At 37.0% G+C, this 13289-nt stretch overlaps 1 non-coding gene across 1 annotated transcript; it reads right to left on the reverse strand.

The window, feature by feature from the left end:
* Positions 1-6931: 6931 nt before the first annotated feature.
* On the reverse strand, positions 6932-7075 carry LOC120100112 (U4 spliceosomal RNA). Its single transcript, XR_015656159.1, has one exon. It is a non-coding gene; the product is annotated as a U4 spliceosomal RNA (small nuclear RNA).
* Between the last annotated feature and the right edge of the window lie 6214 nt (positions 7076-13289).

Genomic DNA, 13289 nt, shown 5'->3' on the forward strand with positions numbered 1-13289 from the left:
TGTCCATCAGCCCACTAACTCCCCACTGCCTTCTATATGAGTGTTCCCCTTCCCATCCAACCCCCATTACTGCCCCTCCCCCCCAACAATCCCCTATACTGTATGTTCAACCTTGGCAGGACCCAGGGATTCCCCTTCCACTGGTGCCCCAACAAGGCTATTCACTGATACCTATGCAATTGGAGCCCAGGATGTGTCTTTGGGTAAGAGTTTAGTCCCTGGAAGCTCTGGTTGGTTGGCATTGTTGTTCTTATGGGGTCCCAAGCCCCTTCAGCTCTTTCAGTCCTTTCTCTGATGCCTTCAACTGGGGGTCCCATTCTCAGTTCAGTTGTTTGCTGCTAGCATTTGCCTCTGTATTTGACATGTTCTGGCTGTGTCTCTCAGGAGAGATCTCTATCTGGTTCCTGTCAGCATTCACTTCTTAGCTTCATCCGTCTTATTTAATTTTGGTGGCTGTATATGTATGGGCCACATGTGGGGCAGGCTCTGAATGGCCATTTCTTCAGTCTCTGCTCTAAACTTTGCCTCCTATTACCTCCTATGGATATTTTTGTTTCCCTGTTAAAGAAGGAGTGAAGCATCTGCAATTTGGTCATCCTTCTTGAGTTTCATGTGGTCTGTGCATTGCATCTTGGGTAATTCGAGCATTTGGTTAATGTCCACTTATCAACCAGTACATGCCATGTGTGTTTTTCTGTGATTGAGTAACCTCACTCAGGATGAGATTTTCTAGGTCCTTCATTTGCCTATGAATTTAATGAAGTCATTGTTTTTGATAGCTGAGTAGTACTCCATTGTGTAGATGTACCACATTTTTTGAATCCATTCCTCTGTTGAAAGGCATCTGGGTTCTTTCCAGCTTCTGGCTCTTATAAAAAAGGGTGCTATGAACATAGTGGAGCATGTGTCTTTGTTGTATGTTGGAGCATCTTTTGAGTATATGCCCAGGAGAGGTATAGCGGGGTCCTCAAGTAGTGCAATGTCCAATTTTCTGAGGAACTTCCAGATTGATTTCCAGAGAGGTTGTACCGTTTGCAATCCCACCAACAATGGAGGAGTGTTCCTCTTTCTCCACATCCTCACCAGCATCTGCTGTTGCCTGAGTTTTTGATCTTTGTCCTTCTGACTGGTGTGAGGTGGAATCTCAGAGTTGTTTTGACTTGCATTCCCCTCATGAATAAGGATGTTGAACATTTCTTTAGGTGCTTTTCAGCCATTCATTATTCCTCAGCTGTGAATTCTTGGTTTATCTCTGTACCCCATTTTTAATAAGGTTATTTGTCTCCCTGCGGTCTAACTTCTTGAGTTCTTTGCCTATTTTGGATATTAGCCCTCTATCAGATGAAGGATTGATAAAGATCTTTTCCCAATCTGTTGGTTGTCGTTTTGTCCTAATGACAGTGTCCTTTTTCTTACAGAAGCTTTGCAGTTTTATGGTGTTCCATTTGTCAATTCTTGATCTTAGAGCATAAGCCATTGGTGCTCTCTTTAAATTTTCCCCAGTGCCCATGTGTTCAAGATTTTTCCCACTTTTCCTTCTATTAGTTTGAGTATATCTGGTTTGATGTAGTGGTCCTTGATCCACTTGGACTTAAGCTTTGCTCAGGGTGATAAGAATGGATCAATTTTCGTTCTTCTACATGCTGACCTCCAGTTGAACCAGCACCATTTGTTGAAAATGCTATCTTTTTACTGTTGGATGGTTTTCGCTCCTTTGTCAAAAATCAAGTTGACCATAGGTGTGTGGGTTCATTTCTGGGTCTTCAATTCTATTCCACTGGTCTATCTGCCTCTCTGTACCAATACTTTTTTAAAATCACTATTGCTCTGAAATATCCTTTTACTGTTGAGGATAGTTTTAGCTATCCTAGGTTTTTTTTTTTTTTATTCCAAATAAATTTGCAAATTGTTCTTTCTAACCCTATGAAGAATTGAATTGGAATTTTGATGGGGATTGCATTGAATATGTAGATTGCATTTGGTAAAACGGCCATTTTTACTATATTAATCCTGCAAATCTATGAGCATGGGAGGTCTTTCCATCTTCTGAGATCTTCATTTCTTTCTTCAGAGACTTGAAGTTCTTGTCATACAGATCTTTCACTTGCTTGGTTAAAGTCACACCGAGGTATTTTATATTATTTGGGACTATTTTGAAGGGTGTCATTTCCTAATTTCTTTCTCAGCCATTTTATCTTTTGAATAGTACAAGGCTACTGATTTGTTTGGGTTAATTGTATACCCAGCCACTTTGCTGAAGGTATTTATCGGATTTAGCAGTTCTCTGGTAGAACTTTTGAGGTCACTTAAATATACTATGATATCACCTGCAAATAGTGATATTTTAACTTCTTTCTTCTTGTATGCCTTTGACCTCCTTTCATTGTCTGATTTCTCTGGCTAAGACTTTGAGTACTATATTGAATAAGTAGGGAGAGAGTGGGCAGCCTTGTCTAGTCCCTGATATTAGTCCAATTGCTTCAAGTTTCTCTCCATTTAGTTTGATGTTAGGTACTGGTTTGCTGTATATGGCTTTTAATATGTTTAAGTATGGGCCTTGAAAAACTGATCTTTCCAGGACTTTTATCATGAAGTGGTGTTGAATTTTGTCAAATGCTTTCATAGCATCTGATGAAATGATCATGTGATTTTTTTTCTTGGAGTTTGTTTTTTATAGGGGGTTATGTTGATGGATTTCCATATATTGAACCATCCCTGCATCTCTGAGATAAAGCCTACTTGATCGTGATGGATGATCATTTTGATGTGTTCTTGGATTCAGTTTGCCAGAATTTTATTGAGTATTTTTGCATTAATATTCATAAGGGAAATTGGTTGAAGTTCTCTTTCTTCATTGGGTCTTTGTGTGGTTTAGGTGTAAGAGTAATTGTGGCTTCATAGAAGAAATTTGGTAGTGCTCCATTTGTTTCTATTTTGTGGAATAGTTTGGACAGTATTAGTATGAGGTCTTCAATGAAGGTCTGATAGCATTATTCACTAAATCCATCTGGTCCTGGACTCTTTTTTAATGACTTCTTCTATTTCTTTAGGAGTTATGGGGTTGTTTAGATGGTTTATCTGCTCCTGGTTTAACTGTGGTACCTGATATCTATGTAAAAAAATTTCCATTTCCTCCAGATTTTCCAGTTTTGATGAATGTAGGCTTTTGTAGTAGGATGGTACTTTGAATTTCCTCAGATTCTGTAGTTATGTCTCCCTTTTCATTTCTGATTTTGTTAATTTGGAAACACTCTCTGGGCCCTCTGGTTAGTCTGGCTAAGGGTTTATCTATCTTGTTTATTTTCTCAAAGAACCAGCTTTTGGTTCTGTTGATCCTTTGTATAGTCCTTTTTGTTTCTACTTGGTTAATTTCAGCTCTGAGTTTGATTATTTCCTGCTTTTTACTCCCCTTTGGTGTATTGACTTCTTTTTGTTCTAGACCTTTTAGGTGTGCAGTCAAGCTGCTGATGTATGTTCTCTCCTGTTTCTTTCTTCAGGCACTCAGAGCTTTGAGTTTTCCTTTTAGCACAGCTTTCACTGTGTCCCATAAGTTTGGGTATGTCTTACCTTCATCTCCATTAAATTCTAAGAACTCTTTGATTTCTTTCTTTATTTCTTCCTTGACCAAGTTATCATTGAGTAGAGCATTGTTCAACTTCCATGTATATGTGGATGTTCTTTACTTATTGTTGTTATTAAAGACCAACCTTAGTCCGTGGTGATCTGATAGTATGCATGGGATTATTTCTGTCTTTCTGTATCTGTTGAGGCCTGTTTTGTGACTGATTATATGGTCAATTTTGCAGAAGGTACCATGAGGTGCTGAGAAGAAGGTATATCCTTTTGTTTTAGAATGGAATGTTCTTTAAGTATCCGTTAAGTCCTTTTGGTTCATAACTTCTGATAGTCTTTCTATGTCTCTGTTTAATTTCTGTTTCCATGATCTGTCCATTGATGAGAGTGAGGTGTTGAAATCTCCTACTATTATTGTGTGAGGTGCAATGTGTGCTTTGAACTTTAGTAAGGTTTCTTTTATGAATGTAGGTGCTCTTGTATTTGTAGCATACATATTTAGGATTGAGAGTTCATCATGGTGGATTTTTCCTTTGATGAATATGAAGTGTCCTACCTTATCTTTTTTGATGACTTTTGGTTGAAAGTCCATTCTATTCGATATTAGAATGACTACTCCAGCTTGCTTCTTTGGACAATTTGATTGGAAAGTGGTTTTCCAGCCTTTTGCTCTGAGGTAGTGTCTGTATTTTTCTCTGAAGTGTGTTTCCTGTAGGCAGCCAAATGCTAGGTCCTCTTTATGTATCCAGCCTGTTAATCTGTGTCTTTTTATTGGGGAGTTGATTCTATCGATGTTGAGAGATATTAAGGAATAGTGATTGTTGCTTCCTTTTATTTTCATATTTAGAGGTGGGATTATGTTTGTGTGCTTCTTTTCTTTTGGTTTTTTTACAAGGTGTGTACTTTCTTGCTTTTTCTAGGGTGTAGTTTTCCTCCTTGAGTTGGGATTTTCCATTTAATATTCTTTGTAGGGCTGTATTTGTAGAAAGATAGTTTGTAAATTTGGTTTTGTCCTGGAATATCTTGGTTTCTCCCTCAATGTTAATTGATAGTTTTGCTGGATACAGTAGCCTGGGCTGGCATTTATGTTTTCTTAGTGTCTGTATGCCACCTGTCCAGGATCTTCTGGCTTTCATAATCTCTGGTAAGAAGTCTAGTGTAATTCTTATCAGTCTGCCTGTATATGTCATTTGACCTTTCTCCCTTACTGCTTTAATATTCTTTATTTCTTTTGTGCATTTGGTGTTTTGACTATTATATGACAGGAGGAATTTCTTTTCTGGTTCTATCTATTTGGAGTTTGTAGGCTTCTTGTATGTTTATGGGCATCTCTTTCTTTAGGTTAGGGAAGTTTTCTTCTATGATTTTGTTGGAGATATTTACTGGCCCTTTAAGTTGGGAGTCTTCGCTCTCCTCTATATCTATTATCCTTAGGTTTGATCTTCTTCTTGTGTCCTGGATTTCCTGTATGTTTTGAGCTAGGAGCTTTTTCCATTTTATGCTGCCTTTGTATTTCTTGTATTCTGTTGGTGATGCTTGTATCTATGACTCCTGATCTTTTCCCTAGTTGTTCTATCTCCAGGGTTGCCTCCCTTTGTGCTTTTTTTAATGTTTCTATTTCCATTTTTAACTCGTTGATAGTTTTGTTCATTTCCTTCTCCTGTTTGGTTGTATTTTCCTGTATGTCTTTAATGAATTTTTGTGTTTTCTCTTTAAGGGCTTCTACTTGTTTACTTATGTTGTCCTGTATTTCCTTAAGGGAGTTATTTATGACCTTCTTAAAGTCCTCTATCATTGTGATAAAATGTGATTTTAAATCTAAATCTTGCTTTTCTGGTGTGTTTGGATATCCAGTGTTTGCTTTGGTGGAAGAACTGGGCTCTGATGATGCCAAGTAGTCTTAGTTTCTGTTGCTTGGGTTTCTGTGTTTGCCTCTCACCACCAGGTTTTCTTTGGTGTTAGGTTGTCTTGCTGTTTCTGATGGTGGCTTGACCCTCCTGTGTGCCTGTGTGTTGCCCTCCTGTAGACCTGTTTTCCTGTTTTCTTTCAGTCAGTTATGGGAACAGAGTGTTCTGCTCTCAGGCATGCAGTTGCTCCTAGCAGTTGACTTTTAGCTCTCTGTGATGTCAGCAACCAGAAGGGTCTTGCCCTTACTGCTCCTAGCTCCCTGTTCACAAGGGGCACAGATGACACTAGGCGTTTTCATCTTGAGTCAGGAATGTGGGCAGAGAGTAGTCTCCTCTGGTTTTATAGGAGTGTCTGAACTTCTGAGGGTCTAACTCTCCCCACCCCTACTTTGGAATTTGGGTGCAGGGAGCTGTTTGACCAGTTCAGTTCAGATGTGGGTGCAGATCTGGACCATGGGGCCTCTGCAACTGACTGCTCCTATATTCCTGTGTCCAGAGGTACTATGGAGTTTCATCGTGGGCCAGTGATGTGGGCAAAGTTGGACAGAAGTGACAGTCTCTCTTGCCCTGCAGTCTCAGGATTGCCTGCACTTCTGGGTGTTTAGCCTTTCTCTCCCATGGGATTTCGGAGCAGATGGGCACACATTTATCCAATAGACATCTAGCATGCCAAATCCAGGGCATTTCCATTTGGGAAGCTGCATGTTTGTTGATACAAGCTTTTTGAATAGGGCAGAAAGAAAAAAATGTGTGGTTCTCCTATATTGAAGCTATGAGGATATGAGGATGTGTTATTTTTTCCTATATAGAGAAAAAAAATTTGGGAGGAAGAGAGAATACACACACACACACACACACACACACACACAGACACCTCCAAGTTTAAAAAAAAAAGGCCAAATTACTTCTCACTGTAAAAAAAAAAAACCAAAAGACCCAAAAATCCAACACTTGAGACCTTTTGATTGTGAGTTTCTTTAATTAATTCAGTTTGATTGTGAATGTCTTTAATTCAATATGAAAGTAAAATAATAACTAAATATCTGAATATATAATACTTCCTATCCAAATAACTTTAATAAGAAGTACTTACTTTGAAAATATTCATTAACTTGAAAAGTGTGTGCCTAAATAACCGTGTCTCACTAGGAACTTAAAGTGACTAAAAAGAGAATAAAATATAAAACGGGTGAAATAAATTTTGTTTTTATGTGGTTGAGTGTGCTACTGGCTCCCAGGGGTGATGTAACTGTATTGGGCTAGATAGGACTCTCTTTTCAGGTTTATTAGAAATGGAATTGAAGCTGTTGTGACCTTTACGTAAAGTAACAGATAGAAAGTATAGTCCTTTTTTTTCTCTCCTATTTGGGAGTGATCAAAATGTATGATAAGCATTCTACAATTTGTTGTAAGTCTCTTGCACAATTTTAGGCCCCTGTGGGTAATAACTGAGTACCATACTTTAGCAAAAAAGCCAGGTCTGCAGCCCTCTTGAACTACTTCATAACAGAAAGATGCTCAGTCATGTTTTCAATTAACAATAATCACGCCTCGGATAAACCTCATTGGCTATGATACTGCCACTGCTCACAGCTGCTCAGTCATGTTTTAATGTATGGATTCACTAGAATCAGTACCTTTCTTCATGTTCAGACAGAAAAAGATAATTCATATTTAAGAGAAATAATGTAGTAATGTTAATAAAATACAATGACTATCTGTTAAAAGGGTCAAAGATGCAAGTCTGAAGTCTATAAGGAAATATATTGGATAAACAGAAAAAATATAAAATGATAGCAATAGGCAAATTTATGGGGAAATGGCTTGCTGATTATGAAATAAGAAAAATAAAGAAAATCCATTGTCTTAATTACTTTCTCATTACTATGAGTTAGCTGAGAAATGCAACTTCAAGGAGACAGATACTATTTTCACTTGAGATTTCAGAGAGTTTCAGCCTAACATTGTAGTAAAAACATGGCAGCAGGCCAGGAAGGCGTGGTGGTAGGAACAGGAGACTGTTCTACTCACCTTTCACCTACACTCAGAGAATAAATGTGGAGCTAGTCTGTAAAGCCTCAAGGCATATCCTGAGTTACACATTTCATCCAGTAAGTTTTTGCCTGTTAAAGGTTCCACAACCTTTGCGAACAGTACCAGCTATTGGCTAAGTATTTAAACATATGAACCCATAGTGGGCATTTTACATTGTAATCACAATGACTGTATTATCCCTGCTAGTTATAAGTTCATTCGTATGTTTCAAAATTTCTTAGTAAATCAGAACAGAGAATAGTTCTTTTCCATCAAAATAGAAATCACCATTAAAATATTTGTTGTAGGTCTCAGGCAGATAATCATGCTGCTTATATAAGGAATAAATAACTAGTTATAGGACTAAGCGATGGAAAAGTAAGGGAACAAAGTTAGGCAAACATCTCAAATACGACTTTTAAAAAAAAAGATGGTACTTTAATTTAGATGTGTTTAAAAAAAGCTATGGTTTGGCAGTGTTGTTTGGAATTTAGCATGGTGAAAAATTATATTGTAGACACCAAAGACTGGTCCTTGGGGCTAGCTAGAGCTTTGATCCAGTACCCTGGATAGCTCCATGGCATATCAGTAGGAGGTCTCCTTGGTGTCTATAGCAGATTCTCTGGAACAAGTATTCCGCATGTTGTCCGTATAGTTGCCAACAAGCATATTATCATCATCTTTATCCTCTGAAAATGTTTAGTTCTTCCACCAAATTTGAATGTTAGCTATTTAGTACTAATCTCGGATTTGATAAAAATCACTTGTCCCTGACAGGTATGGTAGTATAAACCTTTAATTCCAGCACTCGGGAGGAAGATGCAGGCAGTTCTCTTCAGAATTAAGGCTAGTATGGTCTACCTGAGATCAGTTTGTCCAGTTCAGACCAGCTAAGAGTATATCATGAGAAATTCTATTTTCACAAAAACAAAACAAAACAAAAAAAAAACAAACACCAAAACAAAAATAAAACAGAACAAAACAAAACAAACAACAAACCTTGTTTCCCAAAAGTTGACAGAGTTGCTGAGGAAGATAAAGAGCATTTTCTCCAAAGCAAGGGAGACTGTATATCCTGGGATTTCTTTCATTATTGGGTTAGGATTAAGGACTCAACAGTACTCTAAATGAAATGAATATTACTATATTTATACTTAGTCTTCTATTTCTGTGAAAGACATATATAGATTGAAATTATGTGAAAAAATATAATTGTGTGTACTAAATGGAATAAATTTCATCTGTTAGGAAACTGTACATGTAGGGTCAAAAGCTTTTTAAACTAGTTAGCATATCTCAACTACATTCTAGATTATGAAAAAATAAATACAAATTTGAAAAGTTTAGATTTGCTATTCTTCTAAAACTTAAAATTTCACAAACTGATTATTTGTTCAAAAATGTTAATAGACTCAAAAGACATTAAATTGGTAATATGTGTTCATATACATGTATATGATAGACCTAGATGTTTGTAATATCTAAAACCACTCAAAATGTATTAATACTACATTGTTAAATAAATAATATTTAATAACCATTGTGGGGAATACCTGTAATCCTATAATACAGGAGGCTGACTGAAGACAATTGTTACAAGTTTAAGGACATCTTGGGATGCACAGTGAATACCAGAAAAAGCAGTTATATAGCAAGACCTTATTTCAAACAAACACGATTCAAATGGGAGCAAAACAATACATGCCAAAATATAAAACTCATTCTGCAGTCCACTTTACTCATATACACATATATACATATATAAACTACATATAGATTATCAGATGAAATTTATTCATTTATTATATTTTTCTCAATTCACATATAGATGTACATATATGCATTTATTTATGGAAAGAAGTATTAAATAATATTTGCCAATATTTTGTGGCTGCTTCTGTGTTATTGTTATTTGTTTTATTAAATATACATGGTATTTTCTAGACCAGTAATCAATGTATCAATTCTGAAATAAATGGTTTGTGTCAGTAGCATATTTTATTCGACAATTGTTGGCTATTGTGGATACTTAGGAATGAGTGGGAAACATGACGTAGTCTTTTATGTCTTAGAACTTACTATGCATGGGAAAGACAACAGAGACTATTTGACAAAAGCTCATATTATTAACTTAATGGTAAAACATTGTTTTAAAAAGCTTTATTTACTCATTATATATAAGTATATTGTAGCTGTCTTCAGACACACCAGAAGAGGCCACCAGATTTCATTACAGATGGTTGTGAGCCACCATGTGGTTGCTGGAATTTGAACTCAGGACCTCTAGAAGAGCAGTCAGTGGTCTTAACCACTGAGCCATCTCTCCAGCCCATGATAAAAAACCTGTTAAAAACTCTATTTGGGGCATGTAGTTGGAAAAATTAGATCAGTGGAGTGTCCGTATTTAACTGGTTCTTAGTAATAAGTGGATAAGGAAACAAGCTCACATAAACAGCACTTCAAATTTATATAATGCAAGTACTTCCATGGCCTACATCAAACTACCCACCTGTGGTGACAAAGTATGATACTGAGAATAAATGGTAACCACCAAAACAAAGGAGCATAGGTGTGCAATGTTGACGTGCTGTACAGTAGAAAGGGACCTGGAAGATTTCTAAGGAGGTAACAGATGAACCACTGAGGAGTGAGAAATCCTGTGAGGAGTGGTAGTTAGAGGAAAGCAATATTAAAAAGAAAGTGAACTGTCCACTCTAAGCAGCTCATGGAGCATTTGCCACAACTATCTTCACATTCGGTTGCTCTCTGACTCTTGTGCCTTTTCTCCAGCATTTTCCCTAACGTCGGGTTGTCTGTCCAACTTTGATATGATAGTTTTTGTTTTACCTTATTTGATTTTGTTATATTTTTGAATGAAAGAAAGAAAGAAAGAAAGAAAGAAAATCTATCCTAATTGAGATCCTGTTAAAAAAAAGAAAGGTAGGAAGGGAGGAAGGAAGGAAGGATAGAAAGAAGGAATGAGAGAAAGATAGAAAGAGGGAAAGGGAGAAAGAGGAAGAGAGTAAGAGAAAAGAGCGTGTGAAATAGCTTCTTGGGTAAAAATGATTGCTTTGCAGTTTTAAACCAATTAGTTAATTGTCCTCTGACCTCCACCTTCCTCACACAGAAGCATGAACACACACACACACACACAAATAAATAATAAATAAATAAATAAATAAATATATTTAAAAGGGGAATTGAATAAAAGTTTGAGAATAACTGTTATCAGCTCCTAAACTCCCCAGATAAGAAAAGCAATTTCTCTGCCATGTCCTATTTAATTATTAGTAGATGGATTCTAGAAGCTACTTTGTTACTTTGATGCAATTCTTTCCCTAGATGAATGTATCAACAAAGCCTTTCTAGGTTCAGGCCATGTAAGCCCAGGAGAGACAACCCCAAGCTTTAGAAGTACAGTGGAATGAGCTGAAGCACGCTGGAATGCTACAGTTGTGGTGACTAACTACAACTGTGGATCCAACCCTTTAATACATTTCCTCCTGTTGTGGTAGTCCCCCAGCCATAAAATTATTTTTGTTGCTACTTGATAACTGTAATTTTGTTACTGTTACAAATCGTAATGTAAATATCTGACATGGAGAATATAGGATATGGAACTCCCATAGGGGCCATGACTCACCAACTGAAAATTGCTGGAATTGGGTAAGGCTTCTGTAGCTTAGATATGGGTTCAGGAATTTCAAAGGATTTCCAATCCCTCATCATTTCAGAAACTCCTCTGCTTGTGCTTTATTGTGCCAGTAAATGTGGCAACCACCATCTCTACAAGAAACCAAGGATTCAAACAGGAAACTTTCCCCTGCTCTTTAGATTCATATGTTTGTACAGATTGATTACCAGGACGACTCAAGGTTGTATAAGATAGATTTCAAGGACATTCTATTTTTTTTATTCTTATAATCCTTTAACTGTCAGTACAAATTTTAGTTATCATGGAAAATACACAAAAGTTTCTACACTTGGGTTTGATCAAGATCTTAAAGACCAAAATAATGATACCATTTTAATATTATTTTCATCGGACTCAGAAGGCCAGTAATTACCTTCTTTAGTAGATCCTGTTGTTATCTAGTTTGTACTCTAGGGTGGTGATTTGGACAACTTGTCCAAATTCTTATTTGACAACACTATTTCTTGTAGTATAACTAAATCAGTCATTTCTACTGGTCCAGTATTTTCATGCACAAAAAAAATTGTAGAATGAAATTGGAAAAAAAATAAGTGGACAACCCTGCTACAGTAAATATTTAAAAAGGTAACCTTTTATGCTGCGCTAGTGCTGGTACCCATAGGGCCATATGGCCCTGCGGGGTACTTTTCTCTCAGTGACTCCATGCTGCCCCCAAGTACTCACAACCCCAGGCCATCTGCAAGCCATTAGCATGGCACCTTGTCAAGCTTGTCCCTAGAGATAGTTCTGGCAACCATGGGGCCATATGGAACTAACCATAATTTATCTCTGATTAGTATCTCTCCCGGTGGCTCTCTACTAGTCACGAACACTCTGGATCCAGCTATCCAGCAAAATCAGGGCTCTAGAAGTTCAGCATGGGTTGGTCTATTGCAGCTCCCTCCCAACTACTCTGTGAAATCAAGACTCAATATATTGTAATTTAACAATCAGATTTATATGTTAAATTCTCAATCCACAATACATCTACACAATAAACTCACAACCAATTGATAAAGATATAAACCTTCCACCTAGATAAGATAAATTGACCTGTAGATATCCATCTCTTAAGAAATATTCATAACAACCTGTATCTATGTAGAGTTGCAGGGCAAAGATCATTTTACATCTGTCTCCATGTTGCTTCTCTCCTTTCCTTCTGCTTCCCCTTCTCCTTCTAAAACCTCTGTTCCCACCTCCCTTCCTTCTCATCCAATGACAGGACTCATTTTATCTTATGTCTGCCTTCACCTGCATAGACATCAACCTACACAACCCGAGATAGGAGAATTCCAAGAAACTAACTAGACTAGAATTGAAGCATGTCAAGGTTGGTCCTTTATTTTGTGCCAAGCTATAACATAGGGAAAACTAGGTTATAAACATAAATCATACATGAATGAATAGGTTAAGCCAGAGTCTGTATGACCCAAAACTCTACTGTAAATAAAGAGAATCTTCATGTTGCACTGCTGGCAAGTTAGTACTCTGAATACTAAACCATTGTTTGAAAAAGGGATATGCACAAGATATATGTCGCACTATACATTTTTCTGGTGACGATGTGATATTTTGTGTTTAAGGAGTTGGAATATTTGCAGAGAGCATGAAAAGTTCAATGACTCATTTTAGCTTGAGCTGCCTGGAAGTTGTTGAAAATTCAACTTGAATAAAAAAAATGTAAACCTCTGAAATTTAAGTTTTTTCATTGTTATTGCTTGAGGGAGCCCTTATTGTATCTGGCTAAGCTTAAAATAACTAGGGGAGGGAAGGCAGTAGGAGTGGACTTTTGATCTTAATAGAAGGAGGGGGAAGAAGAAAACATTCCATGCTCCTAAACTGTCCATAATAGGCACAATGTCCTTAGTCTCTTTGGAGAGATATTACTAAGCTTAGCTGGTTTTATTCTGCTGGTTGATTTTTAGCTGCTATGTTTTTATTTATATCCACATGGTACCTCTGCTTTGACCATAAATTACTTGAGCTGTAGATAGAAAAGTGGGAACCATTAGTGCACTATGTTATGTAAGAAGAGCTGATTTAATCATGTCATGATGTCCAATTTCCTATCAGATGTT

The sequence above is a fragment of the Rattus norvegicus genome, chromosome 1, assembly GCF_021556685.1.
Source record: "Rattus norvegicus strain SHRSP/BbbUtx chromosome 1, alternate assembly SHRSP_T2T, whole genome shotgun sequence".
Lineage (NCBI taxonomy): Eukaryota > Metazoa > Chordata > Mammalia > Rodentia > Muridae > Rattus > Rattus norvegicus.